The sequence below is a fragment of the Podarcis gaigeae genome, assembly GCF_964106915.1.
Source record: "Podarcis gaigeae genome assembly, chromosome: 14".
In the NCBI taxonomy this organism is placed as follows: Eukaryota; Metazoa; Chordata; class Lepidosauria; order Squamata; family Lacertidae; genus Podarcis; species Podarcis gaigeae.
The window spans coordinates 47074132-47095012 of record NC_139690.1 but is presented as its reverse complement, the minus strand read 5'-3'; the positions used below and the strand labels follow the sequence as shown (position 1 = coordinate 47095012).

At 45.5% G+C, this 20881-nt stretch overlaps 2 protein-coding genes across 7 annotated transcripts in view; one reads left to right on the top strand and one right to left on the bottom strand.

Moving 5' to 3' along the window:
* SHMT1 (serine hydroxymethyltransferase 1) overlaps nucleotides 1–20881 on the bottom strand; it is a 343621-nt gene that overhangs the window by 227661 nt on the left and 95079 nt on the right. The window lies entirely within an intron of this gene.
* EPN2 (epsin 2) overlaps nucleotides 16073–20881 on the top strand; it is a 46402-nt gene continuing 41593 nt past the window's right edge. The window contains exon 1 of one of the 6 annotated variants that reach the window (XM_083711554.1): nucleotides 16073–16313. The gene's annotated coding sequence lies outside the window, so the exon portion shown is untranslated. The other 5 variants (XM_083711553.1, XM_083711552.1, XM_083711556.1 and 2 more) reach the window with 5 other exon arrangements.

Sequence of the window (20881 nt, the reverse complement as noted above, 5' to 3'; positions counted from 1 at the left end):
GTCACAAGACGCAGGCATGCAGGGATCATTCGTAGGTGCATTCTAGCGCCAAAGGTTAAATGCAATTAATATTGAAACACTGTTCAAGCAAATACCAACAGTAGAAGAATGGCGACAGAAGGTTATGGAATATGCAGAAATAGCCAAATTAACAGGGGAAATTAGACAACAGGGCAAGGAAACATTTCGAAAAGAATGGGGAAAATGTATGTCATATATAGGAAAGATAAGATGAACTAGTGAAACCAGTAGAATTGGAAAGAAACCTCATAACGGGAAAGTGATGGATAATGAAAATAATAAGAAGCAAAATGTATAAGGAGATTAATATAAGTAACAGTAGTTGTAAATGAATACAGACAGACAACAAGAATTGTATAAACAGGCGGATTTATTTGTTTATGGATATACTATGGAGAAATATGGAAAATGAATAACAATATACAAAATGGATGAAAATAATGTGATAAAATTATATGTGATATAAAAAACCAGAAGGAGGAAGGAGGGAAGTTGGTGCTTAGGAGCAACTATAAATGTGAAATGCAACACATTATGTGTATGTGGAGTATGCAACCGGAAAACTAATAAAAATTATTTGGAGGGGGGGAAAGAAAAGAAACACTGTTCAAAAATCTACACCTTGGGTCTCTAATTCTTATATCACCAAGCCTCTCTAGACTGCAGCATTAGGGAAGCATTGCAGAACTGTTGATAATGCAGAATGGTGTGTGGATCATCAGCAAGGGTAAAAAGGTAAGGGACCCCTGGATGGTTAAGTCCAATTGAATTCAATCATGGGGTGTGGCACTCATCTCACTTTTAAGGCTGAGGGAGCTGGCATTTGTCCACAGACAGCTTCCCGGGTTATGTGGCCAGCAAGACTAAACCGCTACTGGAGCACGGGGGACCGTGATGACTGCTAGAGCGCATGGAAACGCTGTTTACATTCCTGTCGCAGCAGGGAAGCTATTTATCTACTTGCACTTTTGACATGCTTTCAAACTGCTAGGTTGGCAGCAGCTGGGGCACAGCAACGGGAGCTCATCCAGTTGTGGGGATTCGAACCGCCGACCTTCTGATTGACACGCCCAAGAGGCTCAGTGGTTTAGACCACAGCGCCACCTGCACCATCAGTGGCATTTTGCAGAATTGTTGTTGTTTAGTCATTTAGTCGTGTCCGACTCTTTGTGACCCCATGGACCAGAGCACGCCAGGCACTCCTGTCTTCCACTGCCTTCCGCAGTTTGGTCAAACTCATGCTGGTAGCTTCGAGAACAGTATCCAACCATCTCGTCCTCTGTTGTCCCCTTCTCCTTGTGCCCTCCATCTTTCACAACACCAGGGTCTTTTCCAGGAAGTCTTCTCATGAGGTGGCCAAAGTACTGGAGCCTCAGCTTCAGGATCTGTCCTTCCAGTGAGCACTCAGGGCTGATTTCCTTCAGAATGGATCGGTTTGATCTTCTTGCAGTCCATGGGACTCTCAAAAGTCTCCTCCAGCACCACAATTCAAAAGCATCAATTCTTCGGCGATCAGCCTTCTTTATGGTCCAGCTCTCACTTCCATACATCGCAACCTGCAAAAAAAAATCCAGACTGAGGAGGTCCTATAAGGAGCGGATCAATGGATCTACGTTCTGCTAAGTTGCTGCAGCATAGCAGAAAATGGGAGCTCCAAATAAGTGGGAGCTGCGAAGAATTCTTTCGCTTTGGAGTGCACCTGTTCCAGCCGGTCCTTGCCAGCCTGCTCTGTTTCCAGGATACTCCATTCCATTTACCCTCTTTGTTTTTCCGCCCCTCTCCTACTTGAACAGCAGCCACCATTCTGTGCCAACAGAGCATGCCCAGTCCTCATTGGGAATCTTCTGGCCCCCTTCTTTAGGTATACCTCCCTGCACACCAATTGTGGTGGTGTTTTTTTTTTGTATTTCCTCCCTGGCTAGTTTGCTGGTGCCTCCTGCTTGTCTGTGGATGCTGCCATTCTTGCCGTGTCCACAATCTGAGTCTGTTATTAGTCTATACAGGATGTTGAAGCATTTTAAAGCAGTTTTAATCTTAGCAGTTGGATGCCGGCAGATGTTTCAGCAAGGGATAATCTTTAATGCTTGCTGTGAGATAAGCAGTCGTGGAAGGAATTACTCTGTGTGTGTGTGTGTGTGTGTGTGTGCAGTTAGTGTTGTGTTTAAATAATAATAATAATAATAATAATAATAATAATAATAATAATAATAATAATTTCAATTTATATACCACCCTTCATCAAAAGATCCCAGGGCAGTGTACAACATTAAGAACACATTTTACGGAGCATCAGTAATAGAAGCATAATAATAGACAGTCTAATAATAAAATAGTCATCATAATAACAGTCTTCTCCCCCACACTTTTACAGGCCATAGGTTATTTAACAGCAATAGGCCTAGGTAAAGAGGAATGTTTTTGCCTGGTGCCAAAAGATATGTAATGATGGTGCCAGGCGAGTCTCTCTGGGGAGAGCATTCCACAGTCAGGGAGCCACCACAGAAAAGGCTCCTCTTGCGCTGCCACCCTCCGAACCACCTATGCAAAACATCCTGGGCTGCTCTTGGCTCCCTGCTCATCAAATGCTCAGCTTGGGGGAGGGTCATTGCCCCTCCCTGCTCATCAAATGACCAATCTGTTGATGACGTGCGTGCGACAGTTTGCATCTTCGTCAGGGTGCTGTGCTGAATAGTTCCCCAAGCAGTTCTAATCTGTTGTTGTTGTTGTTAGTATTTCCATTTATCTACCACCTTTTATTAAAAGATCTCAGGGTGTACAACATTAGAAACTGGCAGCAGAGGCTGGTCTATTAGGGTAATTGGAAGCGACCCTAAGGGTCATCTAGTCCAACCCCCTGCAATGCAGGAATCTCAACACGCCGTCCCCCATCCAGTTTGAAACCATGCCAGACCCTGCTTAGCTTTGCAAATGTGCTAGAGTTTTATTAGCTGCCAGTGGGTGGTGGTCTCGGCTGTTCACTTCCTCTTCCTTAGTCTCAGAATTGCCATTATAGAATTCAACAACAGAGGAGGATCAGAGCCAAAAATTAGAACATGTTGGCTCTGGATCCAACCACTGCATCCTGGGGCAATGAATCCACAAGTTCCTCCTAGTCCTTTTGCTTGTCCTAAGCCTTACTAGTGTTCTCATATAGGTCCCACATTCTGGTATTGTTTGTGAGGAAGGAGGGGGAAAAAAACCCCCTCTGTATTTTCATCGGGAAGCTATTAATGTAGCAGAAGAACATAGCCACTTGTGAAGGTGCCAATTAGAGCAAATTATTACCTGGTTGCCTGGAAATACCTGACTGAGCAGGTGTGTGTGCGTGTGTTCAGTAAACACTCCATGCTATATCAAATGACCATTCCTTAGCATTCACAGGGTGAGCAAACACTGCTTTCTCAGAAGAAGGAGAGGAAAGTGCTCCCAAAATTAACCCTCCTCGTCCAAGCAAATTCCTACTCTGTTTTCATTTTTCAGGGTGGGAATAATCTGGGAATAAGCTGTCAGGGCTGGAGTCAGCAAGAAAGGAAGTAAATCTCCAATGCCAGTGAAGTTAGCTCTCTGTTTAAGAAAACAAAATACAACTCAGCTTAGTGGTCTCAGCAACCCTTCCCAGTAGGTCTTGCCCCTATAGAGCAGTCTTCTACCAACCATCCCTGGCCTTCTACCAACCTTAAGGCCCCTCCCCTCCAAGATGTCGCCCAAGCAGTCAAACTGCATCTGTCCACCTCTGACCTCTGCTCCACTCTTCTCATTCTGCATGTTCTTGGAGACCAGTGAGGAGGGGAACTTATCACAGCAGGAGAGGGAGACTCCCTGGATTCTTCAGCAGCCTCTTGACCACCTCCTCTGCTTCAGCCTTGGAGTCTGAACTGCTCCCTTTCACAGGCTCTTCCTGCTCACTAAACCCTGTTGCTCCTTCATTCCCTGACACCTCCTCCCCACCAATCTTCAGAGCCTGGGAATGGGTGGTGGGATGATGATGAATGGTCAGAGGGAGATGAGGTGCTGGAAGCTGAAGGGGTAACAGGGAGAGTCTGTGGCAGAGAGAAGACCAGAGTCAGACTCTGAAGCCAGTGAGTGGGAGGGAGGCCAAGAGGCAAAGATGTGTCCAGCTGGTAAAGAGGAATGGGTGTCTCGCCTCCTGCTATGACAAGCTCCCCTCCTCCCCCTTGTCTCTAAGAACCAGAAGAGGCATGAAAAGGGCAGAGGAGAGGTTGGCTGCACACAGACATAGTCTCTGATTGCTTGGGGAAAGCCCTGGAGAGGAGGGGACTTAGACGGCTGTGAGGAGGTGGGGACTTTCAGTCTTGGCAACTGGTTTTCATGGAGGAGGTCCACTGGGAATGAGCTGCTCTGCTCATTAGGCCTGACACTCAGCCAAGCCTGTGGAGGTTGTGTTTTCCCCAATAAAGAGTTAGCTCCATCTTTGAACTGTGTGATTACTGACCCTCACATTACCTCTGTGCAAGCATGCAAGAGGCATTATCAGACTTCAAGGGCACATTCCAGCCAGGCCAAAAACAAACAAACAAAACAAAACACCCACAAAGGTTGTCAAGCAAGCAAGAAATGGCTGTGGCTAAGGAGGAGGTGTGGTCTGGAGAAAGCCTGAGGGCTGGATTGAAAGGTTTGGAGGGTTGCTGCATTTGACCGGTGGGCCTGTGGTCCCCCAACCCTGTTTACACAGCTCCCCAAATTTATTCCGAGAGACCGTATGTGGGGTGGTGGGTGAATGGGTCAGGCAAGGACTCCTACTTCCTTGTGAGAGATTCAGATGGCCAGGACACCTCTTTCTGGTGGGCTAGGACGGTGTCTGCTTTCTTGATTAAAATGAAGAATGGAAGAACATTAGGAGGGGACAAGCCCAGGAGAATGGTTGGCTGCCCAGCCTCTATTGATTTGTCCATTAGGCTGTTCCATTTTTCATGCGATGCTCCTGTTCTCCTCTGCCCCCTCACAACTCAGATCTATATCCAGGACATTTTCCCCGTTCTCCTGCCTGCCAGAGAGATGATCAGCCTTCATCATTAGCAGTCATCACCAGCACAGTCAAGGTGAGAGGAGATCAATTTTCCTATGACGTAGGGAGCAGGAGACCAACCCAATTTCTCTAGGGTCCTCCTTTATAGGGGCAGTCCCCTAATTTGGGTGAGGCCTTTGGTCAGGAAGGTTAGTCCAATCTAAATCCAGTTTAAGGATAAAGAACTGTCTTTTAGCTTTCAAGTCCAAAAGATAAAGAAGGGAGAACATTATAAGACCTGGAAGTTGCCCATCAACAATACCCAGAGAACAAGCTTGGCCATCACCTGGTTAAAGTCTCTCTCCCCCCGCCCCCAAATTGTGAGATGTATGTTTATTTGGATAATAGTAACTTTTTCTAAAATTTCCATCTATACGAATACAATAGCATGGGGATTTTTTCTGCAAATTGCTGCCCTCTTTTGCCCTTTCTTTGGTTAAGAGGGGTGAGCTGATTTATTGGTCTTTGGGGCACTGCTATGTGACTACCCTTCCTTTCTCCCTCCTAATCCAGTGAGTTTTGTGTAACTCTCTCTTTCTCTGTGAAATGCCGCAGTTATCTTTGCTCTTATCAGAGACGACGCTTTGCGCATGAGGCTATATTGTGTCTTGAGGTGAGACTCTTTGATTACATCGGAACAAACTGGCTAAACTGGCAAGGCAGGATAGTATCTCTCTCTGCCTTCTCGGGAATCAGAGCAGTGTGTTAACTTCACAACAACCCTGCGAGTAGGTTATACAGAGAAAGGAGGGGGAGAGAGAGAGAGAGAGAGAGAGAAGAGAGAGAGATCCATTGGAAAGCCATCTGTACTACTCTACTCTATTTGTAGTTCTCCTCTTTATGAAGGACTGTCCAGTTCAGAGATAGAAAGAACTGTAAGAAAGAAAGAACAGACACCCCCCTCCCCAGAGTGCATAGCTGTCAACTTTTCCCTTTTCTTGCGAGGAATCCTATTCGGAATAAGGGAATTTCCCTTAAAAAAGGGGAAACGTTGACAGCTATGCAGAGTGTCTCTGCTATAAACTGCAGCCAGCTGCTGCTGCTGGATGAACCTTGCAAGCTGCATGCACAGTTTTCTTAATATATCTTTTTAAAATTAAGGGCACTCGTCCCTGGAGATTCAAGTCCGCACTTGCCACTTGGAGGGGGCCAAGCAAACCAGGAGACCTGGGGGTCTGGCAACTCTACCCTTAGTTACATCGCAACCTAACTGTTGAGTTTTGCATTCTGCTGCACATAAAGGAGCGCATGGAGGCTGAGCCATAAATATGAATTTTGAAATACAGATTTTGCAAGCGAGCAGAGAGATAACCCTGGCCTTTGTTCTCCTATTGATTTATTTAATCACTCTGAAAACTTGGCAATGGGGCTTGTGTGACTGGCAGCGGGGGGGGGGGGGCAGGGGGAGGACATCTAATAGAGCAAACCCGCTGTGATTTGGAGATTGAATTGCATGCAGCTAGAGCCAGGCATCAGCCTAACAAGATTTAGCTGGGACCGAGAGGGAGATGGGAGGGCGGCAGAAAATGTGATCTGCCCATGCCAAGGCTGCTCTGGCTAAGAAGCAACAGAAACAATAACACATCAATAAAACAAGGGCCATGAATTTCCAACGCACAGGGCCATGCGTGCCTGCGTTTCTTATATAAAATATTTCACAAACTCACTTTGATATTTTGCTTTGCTTTGTTTTTACAGCTTTACAGGCCCGTCTGGCATATGGTCGGAGGATCAGCTCATTAAAAAAGCATTGCAGTTTCATAGCTTATTAGCTGCTGTTAAGCTGGTGGGTTCATTTGGAGGAGGTGGGAAAGAAGCTAACAATTTCACCCCCTAGCGCAGACCTCCAAACTGCATTCTTTAGCCCTACATAGCAGGGAAAGCTGCTAATATGTGAATATTCGAAAGAAACTAATTAAGCTCTATCTCTTGGTCCCTCTGATCTGCCACCCAAATTTCCTGGTACTGATGAAATTCAGACCCACACTTGTAAAGGTCTGTTAGCAGTGACTCAGTAGAGGAAGATGCCCAGTTCTGGACTTTCTTCTCAGAATAGGAACAATGTCATCTACCAGGGAAACTGATGGACCTTCCATAGTCTAGTAAGTGATTAAGGCGATAACAAGACTTTCAAGTTTGTTTGTGGCAGACCAACACAGAGGAAGTCAGGGAGCGAGGAAGATAATCAAGCAAAGGCTGGATCCTTCTGTCCTTCCCTTTTATAGGGTTCCTATTTACCAGCGCCAGGATGTGACACAGACATCCTGGCATTGGTAAGCCAATGAACACATATAATGAGCTAAAAATCAGCTCAGTCCACCAGTGATAGCACTGATGCATTGCAGTTCAGCGGTTTGACGTTGCAATCTCCCTTCGAAGTTCCTGTACTCCAGGACGGCCACTTTAAGGTAATTTACCATCGTTTCCTGGGGGAATTGAAATGTTACCCACGTTATATTTTTTAATATTGTTGTTTCTACTGTCAGATTTGTGTCTTTTTATTATTTTGCATGGATATTGGCCTGTTTTTCCTATGTGGGATGAAAAAGGCCATCGCTGGTAGATTTAGGGAATTGCAAAACTCTATTTATTTATTTTTTAATTTAAAAACACCACTTACTTCTTGGCTCCGACACCTGCTTCCGAAATCCCTTCACTCTCCTGCTTTTTGTCCCCCCAGTATTGGAATGTGTAATATGCCCACAAGTGTAGTCTTTGGCTATGCATAAAGACTCTAGAGAAAATACAAGAAAGTATGGTAAAACACTTTTTCCGTAGAGTGCATAGATGAACTATGGAATTCGCTTCCACACGAGGCCATCAAGGGCCACCAATTTGGATGGCTTAGACAAAAGAAACTTAGACAAATTCACAGAAGATAAGGCTAGCAATGCCTACTAGGTTAGCGGTCAGCAAACTTTTTCAGCAGGGGGCTGGTCCACTATCCCTCAGACCTTGTGGGGGGCCGTACTATATTTTGGGAGGAAAATGAACGAATTCCTATGCCCTACAAAGAACCCAGAGATGCATTTTAAATAAAAGCACACATTCTACTCATGTAAAAACACACTGATTCCCAGACCGTCCGTGGGCTGGATTTAGAAGGTGATTGGGCTGGATCCGGCCCCCTAGCCTTAGCTTGCCCTACCCATGTACTAGGTTCTTCCTCCACTGTCAGTCAGCATGAATACTAGTTACTGGGAATCACAAGAAGGGAGAGGTTCTGCTCCGGTAGGGTTGCCTCAAAAACATATTTTCTTTGCAATTTTGCAAAAAAGAAAAACAACTTCTCTTTCTGAATATGGCAACTGAGGTTCTGCTTGTTAGTCACTTTGAGAGCTGGATGTTGGACTGGATAGTCCACTGGACTGATCCAGCAGGCTTTATTTTTTATTTTTATCTAGGCAGCACATTCTGGTCCCTGTCTGTTTTTGACTTCTGGGGATGCCTTTTTTAATCTCGAAGTAGGGGATGAGTGGGTGCTCTAGTTTTCTTTCCACTGCATGAGTAACCGGCTGCTGGATTAGAAAAGACATTAGGCTGGTCCAGCAGGTTCTCCTTATGTTCTTAAGTCTAAGGAGACTAAGGAACCCACACATGAGATTGCCAAACAACAGCAAGATAAGTCTAGCATGCAAAGATAAAGCAGGATCAAGCATGAGTAAACAGTCGGACTCCAAAGCATGACCCAAGGGAAGGAAGTCAGCAACAGATGAGAACTCAAACTAGGCAAGGAACTAGGGACATAGGTCATTCCAACAACTAGGAGGATCAACTAAGAGCCTAGATTCCCAAGCCATGACTAATCTGCTAGTGTTTCAGGGTGTCCTTGGGGCTCTCAGGCATGTACTTTGCTGTGGGCCTATGGCCTGGGGATGGGACCTGACACTGCCTCCGACTCCACCAGGGGCTCATCTTCTGACACTTGTGTTGGAACCCACACCAAGGGTCCATTGAAAAGATCCTTTGGAAGTGGTCCTGGGGTGGCACTCCCTAGAGGTTTTCAGGGTTAGCGACGGGGACCCTGCCTGCTCCCCCAAGACTTTGGTCAAGGGGAGCTTTCATTTGGTTCCTCCTCCAAGGAGTCTGGGTCCGGCCTGGGCTTGACAGCAAGTTAGATTATCTTTGATGATGGAACACCAGTCTAACAAACTTCCGCTTCTAATTGCCTGCCACCTTATCCTTGACACCTAAAATATTGTTACAAAAATTGTGTGCCAGCCCCAACTCTCTGCAAGATTCCTGGGGGTTCCAGGCACTCACCCAGGGTCTGCGTTCCTTTGGAGAATTGAGACACAGTGGAGACTGTCATAGCTTTAAAAAGTATGGTTTATTCACCTGTTTACACCTTCAGTCTGCATGAAGAGGGTCCAGATCTTATGGCATGGTCATTTCAAGAGGGGCTTGTCCCTCACAGCAACGCAGCCAGCCTTCAGCCAGCCTGCCCAAGATGGCTCCCAGTCTTTCTTCCCCCTTCTTCCCAGAGCACTTTGCTAAAAACTCTTTTCTTGTCATCTTAACCCAGTTATCCTGCCAACCTTCCAAACCCCCAGTTTCTGTTGACACCTCAGGGCAAAGGGGAGGAGGACATTTCTCTTGCCTTGCTAATGGCCCTCAGTGGCCCTGTATTGTTTCTTAATGGCCCTAGCTTGGCCAGGTCCCTTTGCACAAGTGAGCCCAGAATTCCTCTGCAGCTGGCATTTCTCCCTTTACATCCCAAATAATCAAAATCCTACCATTTATTAATTTCTAGGGTTTGGGGGGTTCCCCCCAACCTATAACAATATGATCATTCTCAAATCGAGCAGAGTTTTTCCTGGGAAGAAAACACTTAGCACAGTTCAGACAAGAATTTTAAAAGAAGAAAGAAAAGGGGGAAAAGCTTAAAGATGTGGGTTAAAATGGGGGATTAACTGGAAGAAGGATTAGTGTTGTGGTATCTGCCTCAGATGGGACCAAATGCACGGGTGACCAAATGTTGCTAATAGTGCATAGAAGGGAAAGTGGATTCCCCCCCACATAGGCACTAACATCTGTTGGTGTTTTTAAAAGCAAAGCTTTTCCAGAGGGGGCCAATGGATGGATCACGCAGGACTGTTATAATTCTTTGGTCAATTTGTATGGGCTTTGATAGCTCGATCAAATCAATACTCGCATTCTTATGCCAAAGCTCACTGGCCAATACCTGGCACCATCAGCCTGTGGCAGAAGCCTCTGTTCTGTCATCCGTGCTTATTTGCTTTACAAAGCCTGAACTGCTTTGAAAGCCAAGATGCTCCTCTGACCGGCTGCTATGAACAGGTCCAAATATATTTCAGCACCATGAAAAACTGGAAGCTGTGCATTACACAACACCTTTAGAGTCAAAGCAAATGTATTAAAATCAAAGCATATCCAACCCACCCACGGTATGATTTGGTGGCTATACGTCTGGGACTTGGCTCCCCTGTACAATTGCTAAAATCGTCCTCAAGCGAACCAGTCCTTGAAAACCTCCATTTAACCCAATGAAGAACTCTACGGAACTTGAAAGCTAACTGCATGGCCAGCCTTGTCGGTTTGAAAGTTAGATTTCACGAATCTTACCGCCTGGAGCCTTTACAGCACAATCCAGTTGCTGCTGACGTTGCTATTCAAATCAGAGAGAAACCGGGTTGGGCCCTCGGGTATTTATGATTATGGCTTTGTTCCTGGGATGCCATTTCAGAATTCCTGAGGATTGTAGTCATGTATGACAATCCTTGGCACAAACAGAAGTCAAGTCATGCATTCCAGACAGGGCTGTTAATGGCCTCCCCCCTGCAGAATATCGATATCTCTTATTCCTCTCTTGCAAAGGGAGAGGGAGAGTTGCTTTGACCGGGTAGTTTGATCTTGGCCAACGGGGAGTGCCAAAGAGACCATTAGGCGGCTTGTAACTCTCTGTCAATATTTGACCATTGTTCTCAGAGGTTAAGGTAATATTGGTAACTGACCAAGAGTGACAGGCTGTCTTTATGTGAGGCATTGGCGAGAGCTTCCTCACTTGGGTGAATTCCCACATTATATGCAGTGAAGCACGGCTATTCCTGGTTATATCCAAATGCTGGGATCTTTGTAACTTGGAGGTCTACCCGTGGGCAACTGTCTCGCCATGACATCTGCAGGATGAGGTGGGTTTGTGAAGCCAGGAGGCAATTGAGCATGTGGGATCAGGGCCAGCCCAAGGCAATTTGCTGCTTGAAGCGAAGGGTGTGTGGCCTTTGTCTGCCTTCCCCGAGCCCCAGGACGACTGCCTATCAGCTTCCTCTTCCTCTCAGTGTTGCCCTTGTAGAACACAGCAGGGAGGATGATGGGGACAAAACCAGAATTAGGCCACATACACGACATCCACTTAAAGCACTTTAAAGAGCTGTGGCTCCCCCAAGAATTCTAAGAGACCCCTATTCTCACCCCAGAGCTGCATTTCGCAGAGTGCTTTATCAGTTTATCCACCTTCACATGAAAAATCATACACATTTGTGGGTGCATTTATCCTAATGCACCCATTTTTTTGTATACAGTTTTGACTAATTGGCACAATTTTCCCCATTATTTCCCCCCAATATAATGCATTTCTGTATATTTTGTTCATTAATATGTACATTCTGTGGTGCACTCTTCCCCTTAATATATGCTTATTTTGGTGTGGGATGTGTATGTTCAATGTTTGCATTTTACTGTATTTTTTGTTTTCTCAGCTGCCTTGAAGCTGCTGCAGGGGCCGGTATAAGTACAGTGGTACCTCAGGTTAAGTACTTAATTCGTTTTGGAGGTCTGTTCTTAACCTGAAACTGTTCTTAACCTGAAGCACCACTTTAGCTAATGGGGTCTCCTGCTGCTGTGCCACTGCCACGCAATTTCTGTTCTCATCCTGAAGCAAAGTTCTTAACCCGAGGTAATATTTCTGGGTTAGCGGAGTCTGTAACCTGAAGCGTCTGTAACCTGAGGTACCACTGTACTCAGACACAGGGCTGGCCAACCTGTGACCTGTCAGGTGTTCTTAAACTACAGATCCCATCATCCTTGGCCATGCTGGCCAGGGTTGATGGGAGCTGGAGTCCAGCAACATATGGAAAATACCAGACCGCCCCCCCCCCGACTAATAAATAAGCAACCATTTTGCAACAGTCCCTGGGTCTGGTCGTGCCGTTTCTTGAAAGGAACAGATATATGATGCAGGCATAGATCAATAAGTTATATCTGAGCATACAGAGGGTGTGTTTCCCTCCCCACAAAACAACTGCAACCTGTTCCCTCGTACTTAAGATTCAGGGGCCTCTGTGGTCGGTTCTTTCTTTCTTTCTTTCTTTCTTTCTTTCTTTCTTTCTTTCTTTCTTTTAAAAAGCAGTGCTTCGGTCTCCCTTCACTACATCCTAGGAATGCAGGCCATTAAAAACCAACTGTTCAAATCAGGGAGAGGAACCAGATGCCCTCCAGATGTTGTTGCCCTCCCACCAACCACATCCAGCATGACCAATGGTCAGGGATGATGGGAGTTGTAGTCTAGCAATATCAGGAAGGCCACATCTTCCTCACCCCTGGTGTAAAGCTTATAGTCGCATTTTCACGCCGCTGCTAAACCAACTATTAGCGACCACTGGAGAACATTTCTCTCCACCCTCAAGTGGTTTTCAGAAGCAAGATTTTCCCTGCCTCTCTGATTTATTCATGGGAATAAATAAGATTTTGAGGTTTCGACTTGGGGCGGGGGAGGGCGAGGAAGAAAAGGATTTTTGCCTGCGGAAGTGGGCGGATGCAGTTTAGTTGCACTCCATGGGGTGGGAGAAGGAAGTGATAGCGACAAGGATGGAAGTGAGAGCTGTGCGATGGTGGTTTGGCTCTTAGTCATTCCTGAGGCTGGGATGAGGTTGAACGATCAAAATACGGGCCACTTTTTAAAACAACCCAGGAAAATCCTTCATCACAGGAAGGAGAAACTTCCAAAAATGCCTCTAAAATTAGCCGGTTGACTCAACGCAGAACGGAGTGGAAAGCTTGAGGGAACGTTAAGATCTGGATAGCATTTCTGCTTCTGTGTGTGTCTGAGAGAGAGGACAGACCACGGTCACATCCGCACCACATATTAAATGCACTCTTATTTCACTTCAGTGGTCATGGCTCCCTCCCAAAGAATCCTGGGAACTGTAGCTTCTTATGGGTGCAAGGAATTGTAGCTCTGCGAAAGGTCTCCTAGCTTGGCATCCTTCACAAGCTGCAGTTTTCAGGATTCTTTGGGGGGGAGCCATGATGCGTAAAGCAGTATAGGAGTGCTTTAAATGCTAAGGTGTTGTTGTGACCCACGTTGCACTTCCAGATACCGTTGGACCACAGCTCCCAATGCCCATATTTTGTGGGGCTGCTGGGAAATGGGAACCCAGCACCACCTGGAGGAGCCCAGGCTCCTGACCCCTGTAGCTAACCACTACACCCCACTGTACTTGGCTGGGAATAACTTTGACATGCGTTAAGCCATGGTTTTTAAGGGATATTTTTCAGCCTTGAGCGTTGGGAGAACAATCTCTTACAAATCAACCGGGGGTGTGTGTGCGCATTAGCACCTCATGTTCTCCTTGTCTTCTCCTGTGTTCCCATAATTTCCCCCTCAGCTTTCCCTCCCGTAGTTAATTTACTTTCCGTGCCCTTTTTTGTGGCCTTAGATGTGTGTTCTGGGAAGGAGGATTAGCTCGGCTCCCACAACAAGCGAGAGGGAGCCTGGTTCCCATTCTGTTCTCAAGCGGAGAGGGGTTTTGTGACTTCCAGCAACTGAGTCATCTGTTATGTTGTGCGGGGGAACAAGGAGACCTGTATTTTCCAGCTCTCCTTCCAAGAAAACAGGGAAGTCAGCCTGTGGTAGGGCAGCCAGATCAGGGCTGGATTGAGGTTTGGTGAGGCCCTAAGCTACTGAAGGTAATGGGGCCCTTTCTATGTCCAGATGTCCTTTGTCAACAACAAATGGTCGCTGTTTTTTTGCGTTGAATATATACTATATGGTAATTTATGGACCTAATAGGTATCTAAAGCCATTTGCACATGTTGCCACGCAACCAGTTCGTGAAGAATGTAGGCACCCTATATATAGAAAGGAGCAAACCAGTGATATTTTAGGGAGCAGGCTAGCAGGCAGGGCCCATTACTTACATCATAGGAGCCTACACAACACAAAAACTGTTGCTGTATGCAGGTTTTATTTTATTTGTTTTATATCTTATATTTTGGAAATGTACATCCAGGTGTGTGTTTTTTCTTTTAATTTTTTTGGGGGGCCCCCAAGAGAGTGGGGCCCTAAGCTATAGCTTGTTTAGCTCTTATGTAAATCCAGCACCGGGCACATGCAGAGCTAAAGGACCTGGTGCCTCTGAGCAACATCCAGTTTTTTCCCCTTTAACTTTTTTGGGGCCCCCCAAAAGAGTGGGGCCCTAAGCTATCACTTGTTTAGCTTATACATAAATCCAGCACTGGGCCAGATGCAAAAAGGTCTGGACAGGGCTCCTGCACATTCAGTGGTTGTGCGTGTGGAATCTGGAGTAGGTTCTGCACTGTCTAAAATTCCCGATTCAACGATTAAAAGGTGCAGGAGCCCTGTTCTCTTTTGTATCTGGCCTGATCTGCACCATAGCTGCCCTCCTCAAAGCATCATGGGAACTGTAGTTTGTTAAGGGTGCTGGGTATGGTAGTTCTGCGAGGGAACAAACTACGGTTCCTGGAGTTCTGGCTGGGAAAATGATCTTGAAATGTATGGCATTTATGCTGCCATAGTCTTCGGACAATTCTCTCACGATAACATTAGCAGTGTGCGCAATATTGGCAAGCCTACTGAGAAGTAGGTCCTATTGAGTTGAGTTCAGTGAACCCGACTCTTATCCTCAACAAAAAAAGAAGAAAAATTATTATTTTCTTGCTTCTGCTTTCTCTCATTCCTTCAGTCCTTCAATTTCTCCTCAGACAAGGATGTTAAAACGTCCCTTAGAAAATGGCGGGAAATTTGATAACTGAGGGGACACCCTTTCGTCACAAAACATCTGGTCAATAAGTATTATTTATGTGTTTATATATATATATATGAATGAGAGATGTTTCACCCCCTGGGTAATTTCCTGATGCAATTCCACAAACAAACAAACAACAACACAAAACAAAACCTGAGAGGGGGCAGGTCTTATATTTATTTCACCACTAAAAAAGAGATGTGTGAGTGCCTCATTTTAATACACACACACTTCCCTTCAACATCTCCCCCAACACACAGAAAATACTCCCCCCTTCAAAAAGAAGTTATTTATTTGTATCTACAGACGAATAAAAAAAGAGAGAACAAGCCTTATTTATATATACACATACGCTTCCATTACATTTTCCCCACCAAAAGGGGTTAGGTGGGTTTTTATCTATGCACAGACATAGACTGTCCCCACCGCAAAGAAAAGGAGTCATCTTATTTATTTGTATGTATACTGTATATACATACAAGGAATACATTAAGGAAGGGGAAGGCTAGTCTTTATATTTAGACTCCCCCCCTTAAAAAATCCATTTATTTCTTGTATACAAATATGTGCTTGCTGCCCCAAAGGGGGCGCGAGAGCTTTACTCCCCTAGACGCCCCCTCAACATTTCCCCCTCCAAAAAGCGGGGATCTTTCTTTATAGCCAGCCACAGACTTCCCGCCTCAAAAAAAGAAGAAGAGCAAGCCAAATAAAAGAGGGCGTGATCTTATTTATTTAGACACAAAACACTCGCCCCCCACATAGATGGTTTCCTTTTTTAGGGCTTCCATTTCCTACGACCTCCCACCCTACCCTTTCCAAAGAAAAACAGATGCGGGTGGATAAAATTCCTGAGAGGGAGGGAGAAAAAATAAATAAACCCTCACATTATCACTTGTGAGGAAGGGAAAACAACCATGGGCGAGAACGCGCGCTCGCGCGCTCACACAGGCAGGAGAAGCCCCCCCCCCCCACCGCCCACTTGTTTCTCTCTGTGGCGGGACGGCGCGCTCGCTCGCCCGCGCGGGAGCGCGCGTTGCCTGCCTCGCTCTCTCCGTCCCTCTCCGTGCCTCCCTCCCTCCGCCATGTTGGATGGCGCGTGTGGGCGGCGGGTGTCAAACCCAGTCCGAGAGGCGGCGGCGGCGGCGGCGGCGGCGACCACGACGCTCCTCCTCCTGCTCCTCCTGCTGCTGTTGCTGCTCCTGGCGGCGCTCCAGTCCGGAGGAGCCACTTGGGCCCTGCGAGAGAAGTAGCAGCAGCAGGTGGGGGGTTGTTGTTTTTTTTTATGGAGGGGAGGTGGGCCGGACCTGGGCCTCAGGTGGCGGCGGTGGGAAGGGGCGGCCGACCCTCCCTCAGCCCCCGCCGCAGGCTGGAGGGAGGTGGGGAAAGAGCAAGCGTGGCTGCTGGGTGGGGGGCGTGTGCGTCCCCGAAGCGGGTGTATCGGGGCGGGTGGGGGGGGCTGAGGTGGAGGAAGAATTGGGGGGTGGTGTTGGGTGAGGGGGGTCGGCCAGGGCTCGGGGTCGCCTAAGGCGGGGTCTGCCAAGCGGGTATCTTGGGGGTGGGGGGCAAGCGCCTCTGAGACGCGAAAGGCATCTTTGCTCCCCACCCCCAATTGGCGCTGCTTCCTCTGCCTCTTCCCATGTGGCATTTTTAGCTGGTTTGGCAATACAGATGGAGGGATGGATGGGCTTGTTGCTGGGTTAAGTTGGGCATTGTAAATATTACCTGGGGTGCCTCCCCCCCCCCTTTTTAGTGTGTGTTTCGCTATGGCATTTTAAATCTTCCCAGTTTTGCTTCGTTTCTGCGTCTTTTAACCTGTTTTGCTTTGTTTCTGTGTGCTAAACTGAACTGACTAGTAAGTATTTGTTACATTTGATGTACAGTATTAACATAGGCGTCTTCAAATGTTTATGCACTGACACTTAGGTTATGGAGATATATATATATATATATATATATGCATTAAGTATCTGTTACATCTATGTACCATATCGTATATATTCACAATGCCTTATCAATTGCACACATGCATACTCTACACATTCATAATGGATCAGTAAGTGATCCATTATGAAGTTCTGCTTCCCAAAGGGTCAACATTTCATTGTGAAGATTTTGTTTTTTGTTTGTTTTTACAGTACTGCTGTTTTTAGTACTAACTTACCCGATACATAGGCTGGTTTTGTAAATACATTTCTGTTTATACTGGCTATTGTGAGACTCCTCAGATGCAGAAGAGGTGGGGCATGCGATAAAAAATTGGGGTTTCCTGAAACGGGGTGCTTCATAAGCATGGGAGGGAAAGGTAGATTTATGGGTGTAGAGTAGAGGGACACGTTTGGGGATTAAAGTGACTGGATATCTTGAAGGTGGTAGTTTAGGGATAGTGAACTGGGGTGCATGAAGGAAGGGAGGAAGATAATGGGGAGGCGGGTTGGATCCTGGGGCTTTGGCTCTTGTCGAGTGTGCTGTGTCTATGTGCATCCAGAAGGCACATGCTAAGCTTATTTGTGTTGGCTTATGTTGCTGTGAGATGGGTGGGACGAGAAGAGACACTGGAAGACGTTGAGGGGTGTGGGTTCTTGGGGCTATGCTTTGGGGAGTCTCTACAGAGGAAACCAGTTTATGGGAACACATGCCTGTGAACATACATGGTTTGCAATGGGAGCATGAACAAGCAGGGTGTGTATGGGGGTGTTTTATGGGCTTGGGCAAGGTTTGGAAGGCTTTTGTTTTTCCGTGTGTTTGTGCACGAGTGTGTCAAGGTGGCGTGTAATGCTGCCTTGAAATTAACACCCTGCATTCCAAGTAGCCTTTGTTGTCTCCATTAGGCTGGCAGCAACAGTTTCTTCATATTGTGGCAGCAAAGTCTGTAGCCACTGATCCCCCCCCCCCCCCGAGCAGCAAATCTAAGCTTATCCTTGCAATACCGGAACAGCTAATGGCAGTGAAATATCTGTTTTCCATTTCTGTCTAGCCTAGATTTGATTAAAATTTCTCAGAAAGGGGGTTGATGAGCTGCACAATTCATATCTATCTAACTGAATAAATTTTAAGTCCCCTGACACTTTCAACTTGTGGATTTGCAGCTGACTTTTTCTTCATTTTTTTAAAAAAAATCTGATTAGTTTGAGAGATGTTTGAAAGTAATGTTATTGGATCTGGAGAACATAATGTTAAAATATGCATTAAAACTGTAGTTGCATAGGGAGTTACCCCTTTGAATGTGATACATAGCTTTGCTAACACAAAATGATTGTACTGCTCTACTGTAACTGTACAAAAACATATTTACTGTTCCGATCTGAAAAAAAGTTACTGGCCATGATGAAAATCTAATCTCTCTGCTAATACTGGTAATATGTGCTCTTGATTATATTTTGTTATTTCTAGTACAATAACCGAGAAACTTAAGTTGTGTTCTGTGTTGGTTTTTACTTAATGCCAATCAGAGAAATAAACCGTAATATGTGTGGTGAATTTTCGTCTTTTAAAAAGCCCCCCCCCCCTTCCTCCACTTCCAAATTAGGTAAAGAGTGCCTAATGTGACTGCAGGTTACTCAGCACTATAGCCTATATATTTCACTAAGGTTTACTTCTGTGAAAGATTGGGCTTGTAGTTGACTGTAGTTCTAAGAATGCTTAGCTGGGAGTAAATTCCATGTAAAAATGAGACTGAATTCTGAGTAACTTATTTGTAGGACCAAACTACAGAGAAGCACGTGTTCCTACAATAGCCTCACATATGTTTCCTCTTACATGCTGAATTGAACATCGTAATAATGGAAATACACCTGTGTAGCCTTAACTTACATATCCGACTGGTATTTTTTTTAGGTAATGGAAATTTCTATTGTACTACGTTGTGTGGTATGTGAAACAGCCACTTAGGGTTTCACAGCCATTTTAGGGTAATTTTTTTGGCAGTACATGAAAACTACAGAATAATTGAAATAGTTACCGTATTTTTCGCTCTATAACACGCACCCGACCATAACACGCACATAGTTTTTAGAGGAGGAAAATCTGTAGGCATGCCACCCATAGGCATTCCCTCCATAACATGCACAGATATTTCCCCTTACTTTCTAGGAGGAAAAAAGTGAGTGTTATGGTGCAAAAAATACGGTAATTTTTCCCCATTTACCATCTCTAACAACATAATCTGACAAATGCCTGCACAGAAGTAAGACCCATTGAGTTAAACGGGGCTTACTCCTACTGTGTATGGGATTGAAGCCTAAAAGGAATTTCTAATTGGAATGGAAGTATTCTTTGGTAATGTTATTTACTGACATTCTCAGATTACCTTAATTCCTTCTGATCTTAGCAGATGTCTTGTGTGTAATTTCCATGCAGAGCAGCGCTGGCTGACGTATGTCGCGGATCAAACTAAACCAGCCGAACTAGACAGATGAATTTTCAAGTACTGACTTGTAGATATGAATATTTTGGGGTGTTTGCCGCTTTTAGGAATACTGTAATATGTATTGTGCTTGGTATAAATAAACCGGATAGCTTTCTGTAGCCACTTGACAAGCTTAGCAGAGTAGAGTTGATTCCTTGGATGCCTTTGTGCCTTGAAGTTGATGGCATTTTCCCTGCATGATCACAGGGAATCCTTAAAAATAGTTGCTCTACGCCATTGCTCAATGGCATACACCACTTGTGGGGATGAAGCCTCAAATAACTTCTGTGGTGGCCATATTCATTTATAGTTTGTTTACATGGAAAAAAAATAGACTTCTTAATGTTAGAAAATTTCTAAGCAGTGAATCTTACAGTTTTGTAAAAGATTGCCACAAATGCAAACAGTTCTGAAGTTGGAGATCAGTTCTAGTCATTATATTGGGCCAGAGAACTGGCAGCCTGTGGGCCAGATCCAGTCTCTGTAACCTTTTGGACCACCTTGTCAATCTTTCCTTGGCCCCCTCACCACCTCAGCAGTGGTCCATTTTCTACAGCCACTGCTTTGGGAGACACCTAAGGGAGCTACAGTTGTACCTTGGAAGTTGAACAGAATTCATTCCGGAAGTCTGTTTGACGGATTCCAGCCAACGGAATCCACGTCAGACGTTTGGGTTCCAAAGAAAGTTCGCAAACTGGAACACTCACTTCTGGGTTTGCAGCGTTTGGGAGCCAAAATATTTGACTCATAAGACTTCCGAGGTATGACTGTACTGCTCAAAGCTGGGGTTCCCACACAATGGTAGCATGAAATTTATTTTTCCTGGTGTATGTTGGCCTGCTTTCTGGCTGTTGTAGTGCAGCCTGGAGGTGAATCCATCCCTGTTTGCAACAGTGGATTTTAAAAATCTTATTTATGCATAAGTTATAGGATATATATACATATTTCTAACCCGTGAATTCAGAAATCAGCATGCACTAACATAGACTATTCTGTCTCTGTAGGATTTGGGTTGAGGCAATTTTGCTGCTGTAACCAAAGTATCTGTTATGCTACCCATTCCTTCTTGTGAATTGTGATGCTTTCAAACTGTCTTCGAGGGAATGTTGAAGCTCAGCAAACATTCCTGTGTATGGTCAGTAATGACAATCTTACCTAAGGCAGCTCGACTGCCACCAAGTCTTCCCTTGCAAAGTGTTGTGTTGTGTGCTGCAAGGTTCATGAAAGGTGATGTTGAAACCCGGCATGTCTTTTAAGTGCTCTCAGGATATGCAACACAACTGGTTCCCTTAGCAGATCAGTCCATTCGGAAAGGTATTCCCTGAAGGGCGAAAATGTGAAAAGCTGCTGTAGCCTGCCACTTTATACATGAGTTGTGGGGATTAAATGAGAATGGGGAGAACCATGTGCACCACCTCAAGC